At 45.6% G+C, this 19,499-nt stretch overlaps 1 long non-coding RNA gene across 2 annotated transcripts in view; it reads left to right on the top strand.

Annotated features, from left to right (window-relative positions):
* The window catches only part of LOC137841441 (uncharacterized), a 65,531-nt gene that overhangs the window by 34,964 nt on the left and 11,068 nt on the right, over nucleotides 1-19,499 (top strand). For both annotated transcript variants that reach the window (XR_011088618.1, XR_011088617.1), the window contains exons 11-13: nucleotides 8,442-8,604; nucleotides 14,344-14,853; nucleotides 15,258-15,366. This is a non-coding gene — a long non-coding RNA (uncharacterized lncRNA). The remainder of the gene's footprint in view (nucleotides 1-8,441; nucleotides 8,605-14,343; nucleotides 14,854-15,257; nucleotides 15,367-19,499) is intronic.

The following is a 19,499-nucleotide window of genomic DNA, read 5'->3' as shown; positions in this document are numbered from 1 at the left end:
GTCAGGGTTCATAGCTGGAATTCAGGCTCAGGCAGCATTTCTGCGCTGAGTGAGCCTGGTCTATCAAAAGGCTATTTGACTAGCCTGTGTTCCTGCTGCACCTCTCTCCACCGGGCAACGTGCTTGTCCCAGCACCCTCATTAACTGCTGTACAGAGCTTTGCTTGTTCAAATTTCAAAGAATGGTGCAAGGAATGTGAGAGTCCATGGACATGTTAATCAAAAGTCTCACATCCAGCAGTTTGATTTATACCTGCACACCTGACACAGCTCATGGGAGCTGGTGGCTTGGCACTCAGGCTGCAGGTTGTAAAACCTCTCACACTGATCCTGCCCTCCCCACCCCTCGCAGCCACATCAGGCTGGAAGCAGCTCGTATCTGTGTCCCATATGCCTCACATGAAAGAGGGCTGCTCTCAGACTGTTGATAGGCAGTTGTGAACTCAGAGCCACTCCATGTCTTCCTGTTTCCTTTTCTCCAGCCCAAATCCATTCATTTAATAAGGATTAGGACACCAAAGAACCCTTGTCCAGTCTCAGTCCACGTTAACACACCCATGATAGAGTGTAGTCCCTAAACCAAAGTCACTCCCATGAAAAGAAGGGGTATTTTCCCTTGTCTGTCACATCTGCAAGCTCCAGCTGTGATCTAAAAAGCTTGACTATGATTTTTGTTGTCACTAGTGCCTCTTTGTTGAAGGTCTGTTTTTCATGTAGGAAATCCTGTGCTAGAATTACTTCCAGAATATATCCTTCATGCTAGGAAACAGATAAGGAACAATGTCTCACTGTGCTGTAGCCTGCCCTCCATGTGCTGCTCATGACACGTCAAGCAGGCAAGAAAAGGCCACCAGATTGCCTGCAGTGTGCTCATGACACCGTTGGGGACATTAGCAGCCAATCCCAAATTCTGAGCTCCCATTTCCAACCCACTTCATTCATGAGGCCTCAAAAATGCTGGCACCTTTGATCATTTGAAGCCCTGGTTTATAACTGGGGATGCCAAGCCGCCTTCAAAGTCTGTCAGTCCCCAGATCCAGAAAAGGATCAGCAATCACTTGCATGTCATCATGCAGAAGGTCTGATGAGGGGGTGGGGTGGGAGCACATTCCTTCTCTCCCCAAAACTCAAAACTCCTGGGCCATGCCTGGAGGAGGCTGGGTGCTTTGGTGTGATTGCTTCTGGTCTTTTCTTTCCTTCTTCACGTTGTAAATTATTTAGGTGACAGCATCAAAGATCAGAGAGAAGCAGAGGAAAAAATCTCAAGCAAATGCTTTATATTCCTCGGGATCATCTGTCCAAAGAGCTGTGCTTGCCTTGTGGATACGGGGTTGTATTCAGCCGCAAAACATCCCTATAATAGCTTACAGCTGGGGAAACTGAGGCATGGGGCTGTTAAAACGTGACTTGGCTAGAGCATCTGCAGAGCCTCAGCCAGAACTGGGAGGAGCATCCTGTCCCCTGACAGCTCCTCTGCATCTGCAGAAGCATGCTGCTTCCCTCCAGCAGCTTGCCAAAGGCTGCGTGAGGGAGACCCTGCTCCCGCACATCTTGCCTTTACTTTATTACATGGCAATTCTGCTTCCTCGGCAGCTTGCTGAACGGCACAGCAGAGCTGCTCCACTTCTACACCCAGCCTGCTGGCCAGCTACCCTGGCCCCGTGTCTCTGGTATATTTACATATACCTCTCTGCACTTCCATCCTGAAACATCATCAGTCTTTTCTGCGAAACCCTGGCACACATACAGACATTTTGGGGGAATTCAGATCTGTCTAAGACTCTCCAAATGTCTCTTCTTTCACTTGTTTTCTTATTTGGAGTAGAAAAGGGCAGATGTTTAGAGATTCTCTGGGGGGAGACTTTCTCCAAGCCCTCATGGGCTTGATACTGTACTGTCCTTTTGCTGGATCAACGCACAGGAGCATCAGTCTCCCTGTGCATGCTTTCACGCTCTGCTTGATTTATCCAGCCACCTGAAGAGAATGGGTGTCTTGTTTTCTTTCTCTGCATCTGCAGAGTAACACAGTAGGTTTAGCCAGCCGTGGAGTTCAAGGTTGCTATAAATAGTTTTCTGCCTTGTCATGGGAGTTACCCATTTATTATAGTTCTCCTCCTTGTCAACAGCCTTTCTCAGAGTTGGCTGTAGCAATAGCTCTGAGAGGCTGTCACCACACAGCTCTCTTTGCAAATGCCCAGAGCACCTGATCCAGCGTGACTGCAGCTCCCGGACTGGAGCAGGGAAGTCTGATGTCCTGAAGAACCATACCTGCTCCAGCCATCAAGTTTTACTTGTGTAATTTAATAACATGGCCACCAGCCTCTTCAGTGCATCCCTTGCCCTTGAATGAGTTCTCTGGTATCCGTGGTACTTCTGCAACTTCCTTCTGCTTCACTTAGGAAAGAAATGAGGGTAGAATTATTTTTAATTGTAAGATGAGAACAGGAGGCTTTTGAATGTAAGTTAAGCTTCACAAAACCCCTTCAGGAAACGTGAGAGGGATGCCTCCTTTCCTAGCCTCTTTCCCCCAGTCCTGCTTTAAACTAGTGACGTACAGCCACTGCAGGGCTGGAACATGGCATCCACTGAGCAGCATGTAGTGAAACCACCTGTCTGGCTTAAACACAGAGCAGCAAATGATTTTGTCTCTCTTGGAAAGTTACAGAGAGTATAGGGAAGCACCAGGCCATGGCTCTTAGCTCGGACAAAGATTGCTTGTGCTGGGAAAGGTGATTATAGGTGAACCGAGGTTCCTCACAGCCCTGAGCCAGTAGGTAATCCCTGTCTGGAGTGTGGTTGTTGTTGGCTCTGGGTAGGCTTTTAGGTGCTGCGGAAGGTAGGTGACCAGTGAGAGGTGATGTTTGTGCTCTTGGCGGATCCTACCTTTGTGCCTGCCTGCAGGCAATCTCTCCAGTATGTCTGCCAGAAGAGCATTGCTGAGTGGGGCACAAAGCTTTCATTAGGAGCCAAGAAAGGCTTGCCTGCATATTCAGCCTCCTCCAGCACCAAAGGTGTAGAGATCTCAAAGGCAACCTTATTGCTAGAAAAGTAGTATAGGTAATTATTGCTAGGATACCAAGATGAGGCTTTTGGAACCTGCCACTGGCTATTTTTTTTTTGACTTGGCCAAGTTATGTTTGTCCTCACAAAATGCCTCAGTTTCCCCATGTCTAAAATAAGGATCAGCCCTTCCCTGCCCCACCGTACAGTTACAGAAGAAAACCTGGTAGGTACTGGTTTAGATCTTGCACTATTACTCCCAGTACTGTATGCCTTTAACAGTAATAAAAGAAATCAGTTTATAGGGAAGCTTTATGTACATACCATTCCTAACCTCACCAAGAGGATGAAACAAAAATATCTGGTCCCTGAAAGAACAAATTAAGGAAATCTTCTTTTCCTAAAGCCTTTCAAAATTGTAAGTTTTCCCTCCTGGGAGCTTATGCAGCTTTGGAAGGTAAAGCCAGCACTCTTCAAATAAACTTGTTAACCTTCCAAGGGACTGTAGAACAGCAGACATTGGAGATGGAGAGCATCAGTTCAGTGTGCTGTAGGGAACAGTCCAATTCTGGCTCTTTATTTCTTCCCTTTATCCTGGCCTAGGATGAAATGCTTCAGCCAGGCTGCTCCTGCAGTCCAAGAGCTCTCCTCTGGCATTCAAACAGAGAAACCTTCTTTGTTTTCTTCCCTAACCCCATGTCCCCAAATGCCTCATCCTTCTCAGCTCGATTCTCTTCTTGGTTCCTGCAGCTTTCACATGTGTGGAGACAGAAAATTAGCATTTGTAAAATAGGCTAATGAAGATGATTCATACAGAGCTTTCAGACTGAATGGAGATTCCTAATATCCTGGTTAATTGAGAAACTTGCTCAGACAGGGTTGTTGATGCATGCAGGAGTTGAAGGAATCCAAAGAGAAATTTTGGGCTATGGGAGCCATAATGTTCTCCAGCTGATGGATTTAGTACTTGGTGGAACACCCCAAAAACTGGCACCTCATCTGTCCCAGGGTCTTGACCTCTCCCTGAGGACCTGTAATGCCTTAAGCTTCGGATTCTTAAAATCCAAGTCCCTGAATCTGCTGACTAGGTTATGGCCCCAGTGCTGGTTTTGCTTACTCTGAAGAGCTGTAGCAAGCAGGTAATAAAGTCCCTCCAAAAAAAAAAATAAATAACTTTTAAGAGGCAGAATTGAACTGCAGCTTGGACAAACAGTTTTTAGTTTCCATATGAGCCTGTTCTTTCCTATCTCTTCTGTAAGCTGGAGTTTCACCAGAGATAAACTTGTCACGACTGTAGTCTTATGGGTGTGTGAGTCTGTGACCCTGCTTTCCATAGGCTCCTGGCATCGCTGCTGAGATCATGCAATAGCAGCCAGGGAGGGTGCCTCTTGGAGCATGCATATCTGCCGTCAGGCTAAGGGGAATCCGGAGACAGACAAACTGAGGAAATTGCTTTCCTCCCTCTTTGGGGTATAAAGTGTTCTCTTCTTTCAAGTTAATTTGTTCTGTGAAAGTTCCCCTTGAAATCATTTTCCAACTACTTTGAAAGATCAAATAGGTTATATTGAAAGCTACTGTAAGATGAAGTGCCCATTTGGATTTAATAAATGCTGGTTTATAGAGCTAGCCTCATTATTTCTTTGGGATAAACCTATAGAGAATGGAGGGGAGGAAAGATTTTAATGTTTCTGAAAAATTTATCCCACGAACAGTAAAAACATACCATAGAAATATACCAGCCACAAAAATGACATCTTAAACGCAGTATTTATGACTTTCTATATTTGTTTTGCATAAACTTTTCTGGTTTCTATTACTCAGATTGATTTATGGAGTTTATTTGGAATAAATGTAATGCATATTTAAAACAAACACAGCCCCGATCTGCTAAGCGCCCAGCAGCTATAAAAGCTCTGTATAGTGCAAACTGGGACCCTCCAAGTCCTCTTTATTGGAATATTTTTTCCATTTAAAAAAAAATGCAGGAAAATAGCATGAAAGTAGATGAAGAAAAGCAATTTGGGGAAATGCATCTAGCCAGTGTTTCAACTAGAATTGGTCTGAACTCTTTATTCAGTGTCTCGTTCTGTTCCTTAATGAAACGTTCTTTATCCAGATGGAAACTTTACCACGAATATCCTTTTTCACAGATTTGTTTGGGAGGTGTGGAAAGCTGACAGAGGTTGGAGGGGATTGAAAATTTCTCAGAAAATGTTTTGGTTTTACTGAAATTCATATAACTTTGGAAGACACACCAAACTAGAAACTTCTTAGTAATTTTTCCATGGGAGCATTAACTTCACCCTTCAGAGGTTAAGGGGAGCAAACAAGAACTTGAAGCAATTTGTAAGCCATCAGTGTTTGATTTGTAAGTGAGCTAACTGCATATTTTAGCAGGTTGAGAGGAAAAGAGTGAAACAATTTTATTTATCGATTTAATTTTGAAGTGCATAAATTGCTTTTATCTCTGCTTTCCTCCTGTTTCCCTAACAGGGTTGTCATCTGCCCTATTCTTCCCTGTAACTGGATTGTTCATGTACTCTTACTGCATTTTTATATTGGCTAAAATAATCCATTTTCTGTATATTTTAGAGCAGGAAAAGCATCTGATGCTTACTGCCATGGCTATTTTTCACAAACCATCCAGAGTTCCCTCCTTCTAGCATAAGAAGATCCAAGGCTATTGCCAGGTAGGCTGCCCTCATTGATGCTAAATAAAATGAGGGAATTCCCAGCTATCTCCCACCTACTGGCCTCACCAGTATGTGACCTGTGTGGTCATGCCCTAACCCAGTCTGATCTAGGGGGCATTTGTTCCAGGTTAACCCCCAGATAACTGCAGATGGAAGTAGGACTTCACCTGGATAGTCTCATGTATAGAGGGGTTCTGTAACATCTTCTGAGACAGCAATAAGTGGCAGAAAAGGATATTTATAATCCAAGATAGCACACTGAACATTTTCATGGGACCATCTGGTTTAAACCATGCTGCTTTGGAAGGCAGAGTATACTAAGGGCGTGCTCACACATGCTGCTGGTCTCTTTGAGCACATTTGGTGGATTATCTCCTTGTGTTTGCTGGGCTCGTGACTCCAGTGTAATGTCTGTGACCTCCCCCCCAGTAACCCCCCGTTGCTTGGGCACAAACAGCACGGAGAGCCCTGAGGCAAGGTATGCCTCCCACCTTGCCAAGCGGGAAAGCTTCTGCACTAAATAATTGATTGTCCATAATTAGGCACCATTTGACAGAGAAATAATTGGCTGTGGCACATGAGTGCTGATGTAACTGGGTTTCAGAAGTATCTTTTTCAAGCTGGCTGAGCACAGAGCAGTGGGGGATGGAGCCATGGGGAACAGGACTACAAAACACAAATCCTCTCCCACAACCTGTGTGCACAAAGAGCTTTCATCCTCAGCTGCTAATTGCTAGAAGGATACGTGTATCCCTCTAGTAAGGCCTTCTACTCTTCTTTTAATTGTCTGATGCTGCACTCTGGCGGGGAAGATCTTAGAGTTGGCTGGGCTTGACCCGCTCTGCCCTATGACAGCTTTAGTTTTAAGTCTTCTCTCTGTCAAGGGCTGCAACTGTGGGCTGTGATGGAAGTCAGTGTTTTTAGTTGTCTGTTCTTCAGAAGTTGTCTGCTCTTTGAAGCTCAGGATGTGCTTAACTTTTCTTTGCCTTGCTTTGCTGGAGGAAAATCTGGGCTGCCCACCTCCTGATGTGCTGTCTGTTTTAATTTGCAGTCCTATTCAGAATAGTGTGATGTTGAGTAAAAATGCTACAGGTAGTAGGATTTCTGCAAACTGGTGGGACACAAGAAATGGAAAGCCCTTTACGGGGGGTGAGATCAGTTTATATGGTTTCTAATTCTATCTGGAAAAAAGTTTGTTTGCATCCCTGAACAACAGGTGAGGTGAGCCACTGGTCCCACACAGGCTGTGTTTTTAGAGGCTGCTGAGGTTTTCAATTTGGTCAGCAAGGGCAGTAAAACACCATTCGCTGAATGTTGCATCAGGATCAGCTCCAGAAGCCAAGTGAAGCCATGGGTTCCCAAGGACAGTGGCTCTGTTGCAGGAGAATAATTGCCAAGGTATTGTCCTATATGCTTAAAAATCAGCAAGCGTATTGGCAGAGCCCCAGATGTGTCCAAGAGGCTGGGATCCAACTTCAGCATCAACAACGATAGCAAAAGCTGCGACCATTGTCCTTCCTCAGCCAACATGGCTCCAGTGAAGTACACAGCCACTGTGTGGAGGGAGCAGATCCCTTGAAGGAGGACAGACACGCTTGTTTCTGTGACTAGCACAACAGGGCTGTTTTGAATTTGTGAAGGAATAAACAACAAATGGGTGACCACACACACAGAGGCTCACCCCACGATGCAGTGTGTATTGTTCCTCTTATTTCATCCCTTTACTTCTCCGAATTTCCCAGCCCCTTTCTCTGGTCATCTTTTTTTTCCCCTCATGTTCAGAGACACCCCCACACACTGCCCTGATGTCTTTCAGGTAAACATAGAAAATGGAGCTGAAGGAAGAAACCCCCTAGAAAGCAAACAGTGCTTATGGATTATTCAGATGATACCAAACCTCACCTGTGTGCTGGTGAGCACGTGTAGAGCAGATGTGCCCTCTGGCACCAGTGGGTTATTTAGAGAACTGTGAACTCAGAGGCATCGAATGGCCCCTGTGGGACTCTGCAGCAGAGCCGTGTCTGCCAGGGATGGAGTGGCTCTGACTAGGAGCAATGTTTTTATTTGGTCCAAGCAGCAGTGCTGCACTGTGGTGTGATAGCAGGGAAGAGAACTGGGGCAAGACCGTGTAAAGGTTTAGCAGTAAAACTGATGGTCTTAAGGGTCCCCCTGCAAACAGAGTGAGCAGGGTTCCCCAGGAAAGCACTTGATGGGTCATGAGCTGTTGTTAGGAGTAAAACTCAGGGGACTGGACTCACACTCCATTCTCCAGCTGCTAGTTGTCCCTTAGAAACATGTTTTGCTCTCCTGGATTGAAATAACTGTGATGTACTATAGTATGTGTCTTGTTTGTGATGGCCCCCATCCAAAGGCTACTGATAGCAGAGGAATGTTTTGCAGGGACTCTGAGGGATTTTAGATTAGACCCCAACCTTTGCAGCTACTTTTGCATTGCTCTGCCAGGACTTGCTGACCAGCCACCCAATGCCTGAGAAAAATCAGCATGAAGTGTCAGTCAGGGTTCAGCTCAAGTGACAACTAAATATGCCTCTCTGGAGATGAATGAGAGCTGGTGGGCCTGAAATGCAAACGACCTCAAACAAAGCCAGCCAGTGTCCATAGCAGCTAGCTTTGAAATCATACAGTAGCCTTCAGTCATTAACACTTCAAATGCCATCCAACCCTTTGAAAAATCAGCTCATTTATTAATGTGTCCATTAATGGCCTTCCATGCTCTGTTTGTTCACAGGGTTGTCTCCTGGATTGATCAGACTGTGGCTTCTCTGTCCTACATAGACAAGGATAAAGAACCTCCCCGAGGTGCTCTAGGAGAGACAGCGAGATCTGGTGGTGGGATACGGAGGTCTGAAGTCTCCCACCTGCTCTGCCAAGCATGTGCTCTCCAGCTTTGGGTGAGTCGTGGCTCCTTCCACTCAGTATCAAGGATTGGAGATCACTTCAGAGGCGTGTTCCTGTTCCTAGTTGGCTGCAGATACCACTGGCACGGTGTAGTTCTGGGAACAGCAGAGAGTTTTTGAGTTCACGGTGCTCTGCTGCTAACTCCCACTCACTGGCACCTGCCTGAGACAGCGTGTGCAGGTTTAAGCTTTATGCCAGGCTTATCTAGGAAGTGTGACATGGTGTAAGGGAGACAGTTCAAAGTAGATGTTTTCAAATTTCAACACCAAGAGCAAGAAACACTCCAGTGACAGCCCCAAACTTGGCAAAGATCCACCTGGGAGCTGTATCACGAGGCAGATGAACAGCTCTGAACAGAAATAGTGCTCCTGTGGGCAGACATATTCCACCAATTCTCTCCTGGCTGGGGGTCTCCCCACCAGCATGTGCAACTTACCCCACTTTGCACAGAGATAGAAACAAGCCAGTAGAGGTCTTGGAGCTGCCGTGCTCTGGGGTGGTGCCCTGGCTGACAAGAAATGTTCCAGGCTGTGAGTTGGAGGTGCAGAGTGGCATGGAGGTCTCTTCAAAAGTCTGTCTCTGGATTCTCTGAATGTTCCCTGAGTATGCAGGGCCCGTGGCTTCAGCTGGGGTTCCCTGTGGAGCAGCTGACCTGTGCTTTCCCCCTGCTGGGTTTAGAGCTCTCCTCTGCTTTTTGGATATTAAAAATGTTCTTTAGAGCAAAAGAACTTAACTATGTTGTTGTTTTTTCTGCTCTGCGGACAGACACAGTGCAAGTAGAGTGAGCATGAATTGCACCACACTCGCTGCTCACCAGCTGGCCAGGGGAAAACAGTGCTTGCTTCTGTCTGGGCTGTGGGGCTGGAAAGGTGAGGCCAGCAGCAGGAGTCAAGACAAATAGGAGCCTGTTTTTGATTTGCCATCTGACCCCTGCCAGCTCAGAGCACCCTGTCTGTAATCGTGACCTAAATTAAGTCCAAATGCCATCAGCAAAGCTGTTGCTTTCTCTCACAATGCAAGTGTTTCCAGGTACCTAGCCAGAGATTTATAATCCACCTCTAATTACATTCTTGTTTGCATCTGCTGTCATGCTGGCTTGGTCTTTCTGTGGTTCATTAAGCTGAAGAGCGTGCCTGGCCCTTTGTGCTCCCAGCCTGTGTGCATAGACAGCAAGGGACGCCCGTGGCTGACAGCTTAGCTGCTGGAAGAAACCTGCTGTGCTGAGCTGTGTGTCTTTAGTAGCCCAAATATCAGGGGAGACATTTTGGCTTGTTAAATTCTTGACTACACAGTCTGCTGTCCACGGTGGGTTCACTTGATAGAAATAGCTCTGGCAGCAGCCCAACAGCAAGAACACTGCTTTTCTCTTAAATGTGAAAGGAGACAAAGGCTTGGTGTTCCCTGCCCAGCCACCTCGTGCCTTTTGGATGGCAGATGACCAGCATCTTTCTCAAGCTGGGCTTAGGTGCTGTGCTTTTGCTATGAAGCTGAAGATTAGGTCCTTGGAAATGCAATCTGGAATTGATTATGAGTAATTACCATAGATTCTTCGTTCAGGGTGCTGGAAGGACCGGGATGGAATAACATGCCTCGTGACACCTCACATGGTTACAGTGTTAGTTGTTCCATGCTTTGCCCTGCTGGGGAGTGTGCTGGGCAAAGCTTTTGTGAGAAGCCAGTGCTTGTCCCACGGGGCTTACACTCAGAAAGTAAGTTTTTATTCTGCCTTACAAAGCCTGTCCCCTCCCTAGAAATACAGGAAAACTTTTTAAAGAAACTCATCTGGATATATGAAAAACCACTGGCTTGTCTAAGGAGCAAAACTGTCTTCACTTGTATCCCCTGTGCTGATCCCTGTTTCCCTCTGTGTCAGGTGATGCCAGCATAACAAGTGATTTAGGCTCCCAGAAATTGCTGTGGAGGAGAACCCTAGCACATACTACTGGAAAAGCAGTTCCAAACATAACTTCTGCTCTCTCCTGCCCTTTCTTTGTCTGCTGTGTTTTCCCCCAGTGCCAGGAGTTCAAGTCTGTGTTTTATGATTGTGACATTGGGACAGACGAGCCAGGCAAATACTTTATACGCACACACACGCACACACTCTCTCCAAGCAAACCAGACATCCGGTATTTAGAAATAAACAGTGTAAAGAGATTTGGGAAATTCAGTGTTCATGCCAAAACATTTAAGAGGCATCTTGGTTCAAGTAAAAGCCTCAACTCATTTCCATTTTAATTTCTTTTAAGTTTGTTTTTAACTGTTGAGTTGAAGTCACTTCAAATCAAAATGGATCATTTCTGTTTCCAGTTGATCAAAACAAAGGTGCTTTGTCTTCCATTTATATTTCAAGGTGCTAGTTACACCCAAATATTTTCTGCCAATGAACAAGCATTTTACTGGTGGCAAAATGTTTAGTTAAAGAATTTCTACCCTGGAAACACTTCATCTGAAAATATTAGGTTCAGTTGCTGAGGATGAAAGCCCCCTCCCCCCCAGTCCAATTCCTGGCTATAGGTGTTTGGAGGGACACAATGGCTGTTCCAGAGGGGTGCCAGATTCTGCTGCTGTCTCTTGTCTGCATCACCAAGTGGCACTCAGAGGGCTAAAATCTACAGACGCTGTACCATGTAAACTGGTGACTATTGGTTTGCAGTCCAATAAATCAGAATCCAACTGAGTCTTTTGCTTTAGGTTCAGAAGTCGTTAGAGGTGCCAGGAATCTTGAGGAGAGACCCAGTTAGCTATCACAAAATACAGGAGAACAAAACCAATGAAATTATTTCTTAGCAGTAAAGGAAACTTGAGTTGTGTAGCGCATCTGTCCTGTATGTGTGCTCAGTTGTGGGATTGTGGTTTGTCTTTGGTCATGCTGTATATTTTTGAAGAGGAATTTATATGATCGGTGTATACGTTGCCCTCTGTGCATTCTAGGTTTATGTGTAATGGATTTGAGAAAACATGACAGAAGGAAAATAGATGGATGTGTTTTCCATGCAGGCTGGCAGTACTTTTACCTGCTATCAGCTCACAGAGTGGAGGTTGGGTGATGACCAGGCATTAACACGTTCTGCTGCTCTGAGTGTGCTTTACAAGAAGAAGAGAGCATTTAGTTCATAATCTGCTCTCCTAGTAGTCAGACTAGCGTTCAGGACTTCATTGTGAGTCTGACTCCTGGTTGGGATTAGTTTGTGTCACCCATTTTCACCTTGCAGACCACTTGCAAACATGCTCACTGCATACCAGGACCAAGTTTCTTCCACATTTCTACATATGAGCTTCTTGGTCTCTCCTGTTCTGTTTGTAAATAGGGTTTGATTTTGATTTTCTGTCAACAACACGAGGATGGTCTAGGAAGTTCAGGTTCTGAGTGTTTCTGGTGTTTGTCAGGGAGAATTCAGGCAATGGATACTGTGTGTTAATAACATAGCTGAACATCAGGAACTGGAACTACTTCTGTAGTCCTAGAGGGTGTATCTGGCTTCCGTCAAGGTGTAAGGAGAACCTCTGTTGCCCCAGCAGAGAGACGAGCTATTACAGCTGGGGTGAAGTGGAGAGGGTCTCGTTGCCACCCACAATGGCTGGAATTGTAGGTCAGTGGATACTCTGAGAGGATTCAACTCACTAAGAGCAAAGAATTCAAAATGACACATTTTTTTGTTCAGTTTCCCTGTTGAGATCCCCTGCTCTCTTCAGCCTCCTTCTAGGCCCCTGTGATGCTGCTGGGACTGTTCTAGGAGGCAGAGGAAGAAAATCACTTGTGGAAACCAACACCTTTTAAGGAGAAGAGAGAAGCTGAAGGGTAATGCTAGAACCCTCCATGGCCCTGCACGGGGTTTTCATTGCAATCAAAGCATGTCTCCGTCACTTACCTGCAGGAGATGGAGGGAATGCCGTGGCAGCATCCTTGTTTGCTCTTTGTCTCTTCCCAAAGATTCAGACACCTTGCTGCCCTGGCAATCTGCAGCCTCCATTTCTGGAGGTGGCACCTCTCCAATACCATGTTTGATGGCCCTGTTTGTACAGCTGCAAATAGCACACACAGTAAAGATGGCTTACTGCTTATTGAGTGATATTAACATTATTGATTGGGCACATGTTATTCTGGGAAACGTCTTCAAAAAATAGCAATATAGGAGAGAAGCATAAAGTGGAGATCATATGAGTCCTGGATCAGTACATTTGTTGCATGCAAAATGTTGTACTGTTGGAGATGATGCTCACAGACATGTCTGCGCTTCCCTGCGTGCTTCCAAGATATTTGAGCTGAGTTCTGCCAAGCAGGCTTTTCTTCCTGCAAGCTTAGGCTCTTCTGTGGGCCTGTTGGCAGTTATTAAAACACAAAACCCTTCTTGCCTACAAATCCATGCGCTTGATCTTCCCAGCCCAAATCCTACAAGTAACATGCACTTGTCCCCAGGGCAGCTTGCTCAAATAACCACAGCTCTGCCGGAAAAAGGGCTGTTTGAGCCTCAGGGAATTGGGAGGAGAGGTTGAATTATTCCCAGCATCCAAAGACCAAGAGGTTCCTTCTTCTTCAGCGAATGTTTTCAGTTCCCACTTGGTGAATTATTGCTAGGGATTTTTTTCCCTTCAGTGTTTCCATGAATGCGGTTGAGGCTCTGATCCAGGAAATGGGGGGAAAAAACCTCTGAAAAATGTATCGCACCATTTCAAAACTCAAGTGGAATTAATTAAATCCAAATTTCAACAGTGTGTCCAAAGTTGAGCTGGGATCAAGATACACTTCAGAAGGTTTGATTTCAAAACAATCCCTTTGCTCACATGCACATAATTTAGGGAGGTTTCTGTGTATCCAGTACAAAGCAGGAGCTGCTGGGTACCTGAGATTAGAGGGAGAAGGTGGTATTTGCAGGCCAGCCTTGAGAGAACCTTTTTCTGCCTGATTCAGTTTCTCCTAATCCTCTGCTCAGCAAGCTACAGATTGGAAAAAGGAGTCAGGAAATAGTGTTGTGGAAAGGAAAGCCAAACCATTTGAAATGGAGATGCTGTGGCTGGTACGCTCGCAGTCTGCTTGCTGGAGAAGTTAGGAGAAGTAAAGGGGGTTAAGAGACAGCAGAGAAAGCATTCTGGATGTCAGGCTTGAGCTGAAGCAAAACAGTTTGGTGGTGAAAGCTTTTTTCATGGTGAGGGATGCAGGTCTACCACTGAAATGGCGGTTACCTTAGGGCTCTCTGTGCTTCCATCCCGTCCTTCCTTCAGTTAAATTAAGATAACGTAACTTTCTGCCCCATGGAAAAAAGAATGGATTTAAAAAAATAATGCTGGTAGGGTGGAGCTTTCTTAGATGTTTTTCAAAGCCCAAATGCCAAATTCTTTCCTTATTTTCATACACGTGTCCCAGCTAGCTCTAAGAGGGTAACAAATGCATCAGTGAGAAGCGGAACTGGCTCTCTAGTGTTGACTTTACCTATTCTTTCTGTCATGTCTGTGTGTTTGTGTTTTCTTTGGGGAAGAAACCAGCATCTCTTGTGCATTTACCTTGTAGTGGTGGGGGGAAGACAGCTCCTACATGTAAGATCAGTTTTGGCTCTCTAGTCCCTGCAAATGGGGAGATTTTTGATTTTAGAGCCTGGGAACGGGAGTAGTTCTACCTCATTTCTGCCAAGCAGCAACACATGCTGACAGCATTTTCCTGTGGATTCTTTATATGGGCAGGGATGTTTTGAGTCAAGGTTCTAAAACTGAAATATCTCTTTTCTATGCAATTTCAGGTGCACTGTGAGTTGATTAACTCTGTTGTAGGAGACACGAACTGCAGCATACCCACCAGCCACTGTTTGAGAAAAAGGAAGAGTAGATCTGTGCCATACAACAATATTTATAAATTAACTTAATCACCAGATGAACAGTTTAATCTGTAAATGCAAGTCATCACTAGATGTCCTGTATAGCAGCAGCTGTACCAAATACTGTGGGGCTTATTTGATGAGGACTGCACGTTGCCTGAGCAGGCTCAGAATCCCAGAGTCATGCTAACTCTGGAATTAAAGGAACCGAATTCAGGAATTAAAGGAACTGATTCACTCTGACAGGGCTGGGAATCTGTCTTGTGGAACTTAAGAGCAGCTAGACCTGCCAGTAAAACAGCAGTACTGAAGGACGAGATGAATGCGTTTGTTCTAAAGACCTCCCAGCCAGATGCTACCCCTGCTATATTTCATACAGCTTTCTGCAGGCAGAGAGTTACCACCGAAACCTGAGCCAATTAATAACAAAAGCAGGTAAGAGCTAGCTTGGTCCACCTTTTCCTGGCAGCTCCAACACTGGCAATACAATGATAATGTGGTTCAGTAGAATTTCAGAAGCTAAACCAATGCAAGGGCCATGCAAGCATTTTGCCCTGTGAAATGGCTACTGAGAGTATGTTTGATGCTCCAAGCCTTTGGTGAGTAATTGGCACATCAGAAATTAATTTCCTCCTGCTTCCTTCTGCATTGCATCAGCAGTGCTGCAAGGAATGTTGCCTGATGCAGCATGGCAGCAGCATGACCTGAACAGCATGACAGAATTGCTTAGACACTGTTTTTAAGTTGAAGAAAATTGCTTTCTCCCATTTTTGTTTGTTTGATTTGTTTTGTTTTCTCCTTTATCAGCTGCTCAGGGAGATTTGACTTTGTTTTCACAGTGTGGACTTTTCTGCTGGAGCTGGACTCTGCAGTACCAACCTGACAGCATCTGGACCCAAACTCTGCTCAGGCAGCAAGTCCCCCAGCTTGGCCAGCACCACCCATCAGGTAAGAGGGAGCAGAGAGCTTGCCATGGTGGAGGAGCAGAGAAGGCTGTGCAGATTGCTACCAGGGCCAATGGCATGAAGTAAGATGTTCGCTCAGCTTTTGTCTGGTATTACTTATTTTGTCCTGGTATTTCTTCATAGGTACATGCAGTATCAGCCATTGCTTTCCACACTGAGCCACCTTAGGTTTCCATGTCCCCAGTACCCTCCAAACCCTGCTTTCTGCTGATATGCACTGATATCTCCTACCTTCCTCTCCTGTTACTTGGCTCGTGTGTGTCCTCCATCACTCTGCCCAGGTCCTCTACACCTTGTTTAAATGCAGGCTTTTAATGTCTTTTGGAGGTTTAAAAGATTAATGAGGAGGTAAAATTATATCAGTATAAGAATACACTAGTTTCATATTCCTGTTTGACTGCTCCTGGGATGCTTTCACATGTGGCAAACATACCCAAACAATCAATCATGTGCACCCACAGGGTGTAACTGTAAAACAGTGCCTGACAGATAAAGATGTTTCTTTTTTGTGCTGTGTTTGGGAGACTTTTTGGAACTCCTGCTTTTGCTGAGCCAGGGCCAGTTTCCTCTCCCTGACACCCAGGCATATTCTAGTGGATAAGATAAGATAAAAGCAGATACTGTGTCTTATGAAAATTAAATGTGAGGATCTTCTTTTTCCCTCCTGTTCCTCTTTGGAGCAAGGAGGTGAGAAAGTCAGCAGAAGCTCATAAACATGGAAGAAAGCTGGGGGAGAGATGGCTTACACTGCGCTTGTTCAAGCAGGGCTTAAGTTCAAGTGGTTCAGGTCGTGGAGCACAGTGTGAGCAAGTGAGCAGTAACCAGATCATTGCTCCCTACAGCAAGACTGCTGAGAACATGCCACTACTAGGGAGTGTGCTGAGGGGGAGCATTCCAGAAAATGCATATAACAAGAGCATGTGCTGCAGCTCTGAGAGTACTGGAGCACGAAGCCACCAAGTACAGGAGTTGTGATTTGCCCATTTGTGTGTGTCTCTTCTGTCTGAGCAAAAGACTCCACACCACTGTTCCCTGCAGTTCTGGAGTCTTGTCATTCTGCCCAGATGCTCCAGGTCCTCTCTGCTGTTCTTTGTGCATCTCACATCTTTCTGCGTTCTTTCCTGTATCCTCTATTTCTCTGCATTATAAGCACATATTCTATCCAAGGCTTCTGTACAAGGATGGGATTCAGGCTCTATGCAGAAAGCACTATGAACATTAAGCCTTCGGGGACTCTAAGCAGACTTGCTAGAGAGTCACTCTGATATGAAGCTGAGCCTCTGGGCATGACAGCCCACTTTGGGTTAAGCTGCCTTATGCAAATTGTGGCCTGTTCGTTACCAGTGTCTTGTGGGGTATAGGAGCTGTGCAGGGGCTGTGGGCAAGGGGAGCAGCATGATGGGCTGGGTTTTGTGTTACCTGTCTGTCTGTACTGTAATTGAGCTGGTGCCCAGTGTAATCCACATATGTGTGCCCTTCCCCAGCATCAATCTCTCATGCAAACACGGATTTGGGGTCTTCTCCACCCACCTTCCTAGAGAAAGGACCTCAGCAGGCAGCGAGGATCCAGGCAGCAGATATTTCTGCTTATGCAATAGGCAAACATTGTAGTAAATAACATGTGTAGCTTTGTTATTAAGCTTGATCTTGTTAAGGGGACAATAAATGCTCTGTGATCATTTTTCTTGTAGAATATCAACACAGGATAAAATTGTAGCTCTGGCTTTGCTCTTCCTGTTCATTAGAGCTCTGTGCATCTTTATGCCATGCCCTCAATCTGTTGCTGTTTGCCATGACAGCTGCAGCATGTCCCCCACTTTCTTCACAGTCATTTTGCACATGATAGATGCCGGCAGTTCTTGTGTTTCACTTGTCCCTTCCCATTTGCCCTCTTCTCACTTTCACAAAACTAACTTTGCAGCAAATGGTGTCTAATTTGAAAAGGATGGTTTGGGCAAGATACCTGTTTGCTGGAGAGCAAAATCAGGGACATCTGGCATTCATTGAATTTTAAAGGCAGAGAAAGGACACAACGAAAATGCAGATACAGAGGATTTCCAGCTACTTTGGGGGGGATGTTATTTTAATAAACTGAACTCGGATAGATTTGTTCTAGTTGCTCCTAGGTGTAGTGATGAATATAGTCTGGACCAGGCCACTTTTCTTATTATATACCATGAACAAACTAGCTTTGTTTCATCAAACCGAATTTTTTCTCTGCTCATCTGCCTTTTGCTTTCTGTGCACAAGATGGCTCCTCTAAAGCCTGAAAACACTACTAGAGCCATCCCCCAAGTCCATAGCCACCAAGTCCTGCCAAAAAAGCTGCCATATCACAGCCTCAGTCAGGTATTTATGCTGTACCTTAGGAATTTAAGCTGGATACAGAAGATGCACTTGGCTCACCCCAGTTTCTAGGCTGATTCCCAGCAGGGGATCCAGTCTGGTTAACTGGTCCTACAACTGAGAGTGAGACAGATGCTCCCCCTGTCCAGCCAGGGGCAGCTGGCCTGGCTGTGGAGTGCAGAGGAGCTGAGTGGTGGCCTGATGGCCTGGAGCTGCAAGGCTCTGATCAGTAGTTACAGAACAAAAGCCAGCCCTTTATAGCACTTCAAAACAGTAGAGCTTTATTTAAACTTGAAGAGAAGAAATGAGTCTTTGGCATTATGTGGGGAGAGGAGACTTTGCTTCTAGCTGCCAGTAGTGCATACTTTCTAATCCAAGAAGGAGCAGTAAGGCAGATCCCAAAGACAGCAACAGGCGCGAACCCAAAAAAATCCTGGCTTTGCCCATGGAGAGACTGAGAAGTTGGATCCTCTAAAACAGAGGCTACTTTATAAGTAGTTAGAAACTGGGCCACACACAAACTGGGTATATGAGGGTAGCAGGGCACCACTCTTTCTTTTGCTGAGTGATCTCCGGGCAGGTCAGCACACAATAAATCACTCTCTAATGACCCCCTTATCTGCAAGCAACAGGTTTCATGAAAGCTGCCTGAACCTCCCCACATCCCTACTGCTGGCAGTGGCAGGGTCCAGATGGGTGTGAACCCATGGTTTTATGCAGGGCATTTATGTCAGTCCCTCCTCACAACCCTTGCTGTGTTTCTCTCGGATTCTCCATGCTCGGATCTTCTCCTGGGAACTGATTGAAAGAGCCTTAATAGTTTAATCCAAATTGCCCTCCAGTTCCCCTGTGATGCAATTAATTGAAAGCAGGATTTTTACCTCTCTCTTCTGCTTAAAAGTGTCCCCTGGCCATCAGGTTGTCCTGCTGCAAGATCTAAGATCTCTGCAGAGCCAGCCAGTGGGCTGCGTTAGCTTGGCTTTCTGAGAGGATAATCTTGGAAGACATCAAGTACCCCAGCATGGCAGGCCCTCAGTCAGTCTCTCCCCAAGTTGTGGGCTGTTGCAGTTTAGCTTCAAGTCTTTTTTCCTCCAGCATTGAAGATTGCAGTAGCAACCTTAAATACCTTAAATGTTTTGTTTTTTTTTTTTTCATTTTCCCCCAAGTAATCTGTAGTGGGAGTAGCCCCTAATGTCTTCCTATTATGTATTTTCTGTTGAGGATTTCTATAGATCTGTCTCCTTACCGCAGAGTTAATCATAGAGATAGAAGACAGACCTTGTCTAGATAGAACATGTGGTGAATCCCATGTAAAAATACTGTGCTTGATACAGCCAAAGTAGCAAAGACAAAACTTGAACTGAAAACTGGATGAACTAAGCAGAACAGTGTGAGACTGGAAGAGAATGGGAGGCTGTGGCATGGTGTACCCCTGATAGTTTATTTGTTTGACAGATGAGTGAGGGGAGGTCAAAGCCTGGAGTGCTGTAGTGCTTTGATTCCTACTATTTGCTAAAATTAGTTGTGAGCAGGATAGGGAGAGGTTCTGAGGGCTTGGTCATGTTGCCCCAAACTCTTACCAACAGCCCACGCAACCCATGGGCAGACTGTGGCAGACACTTTGTGGATGGACTCTGAGCCAAGGCTGTGAGTCCCAGTTTGGCTGCTCTTCCCTACAAAAGGGAAGCGTGTTTTGTTTTTCCTGGGCTGTTTGCAGCACCACTCGCTCCAGTCTGGGAGAGATGCCAGCCCCCTTCCAACATTTTTTCC

The sequence above is a fragment of the Anas acuta genome, chromosome 17 (assembly GCF_963932015.1).
Source record: "Anas acuta chromosome 17, bAnaAcu1.1, whole genome shotgun sequence".
NCBI lineage: Eukaryota > Metazoa > Chordata > Aves > Anseriformes > Anatidae > Anas > Anas acuta.
The sequence above is the reverse complement of the archived record's forward strand: the minus strand, read 5'-3'. Positions and strand labels throughout refer to the sequence as shown.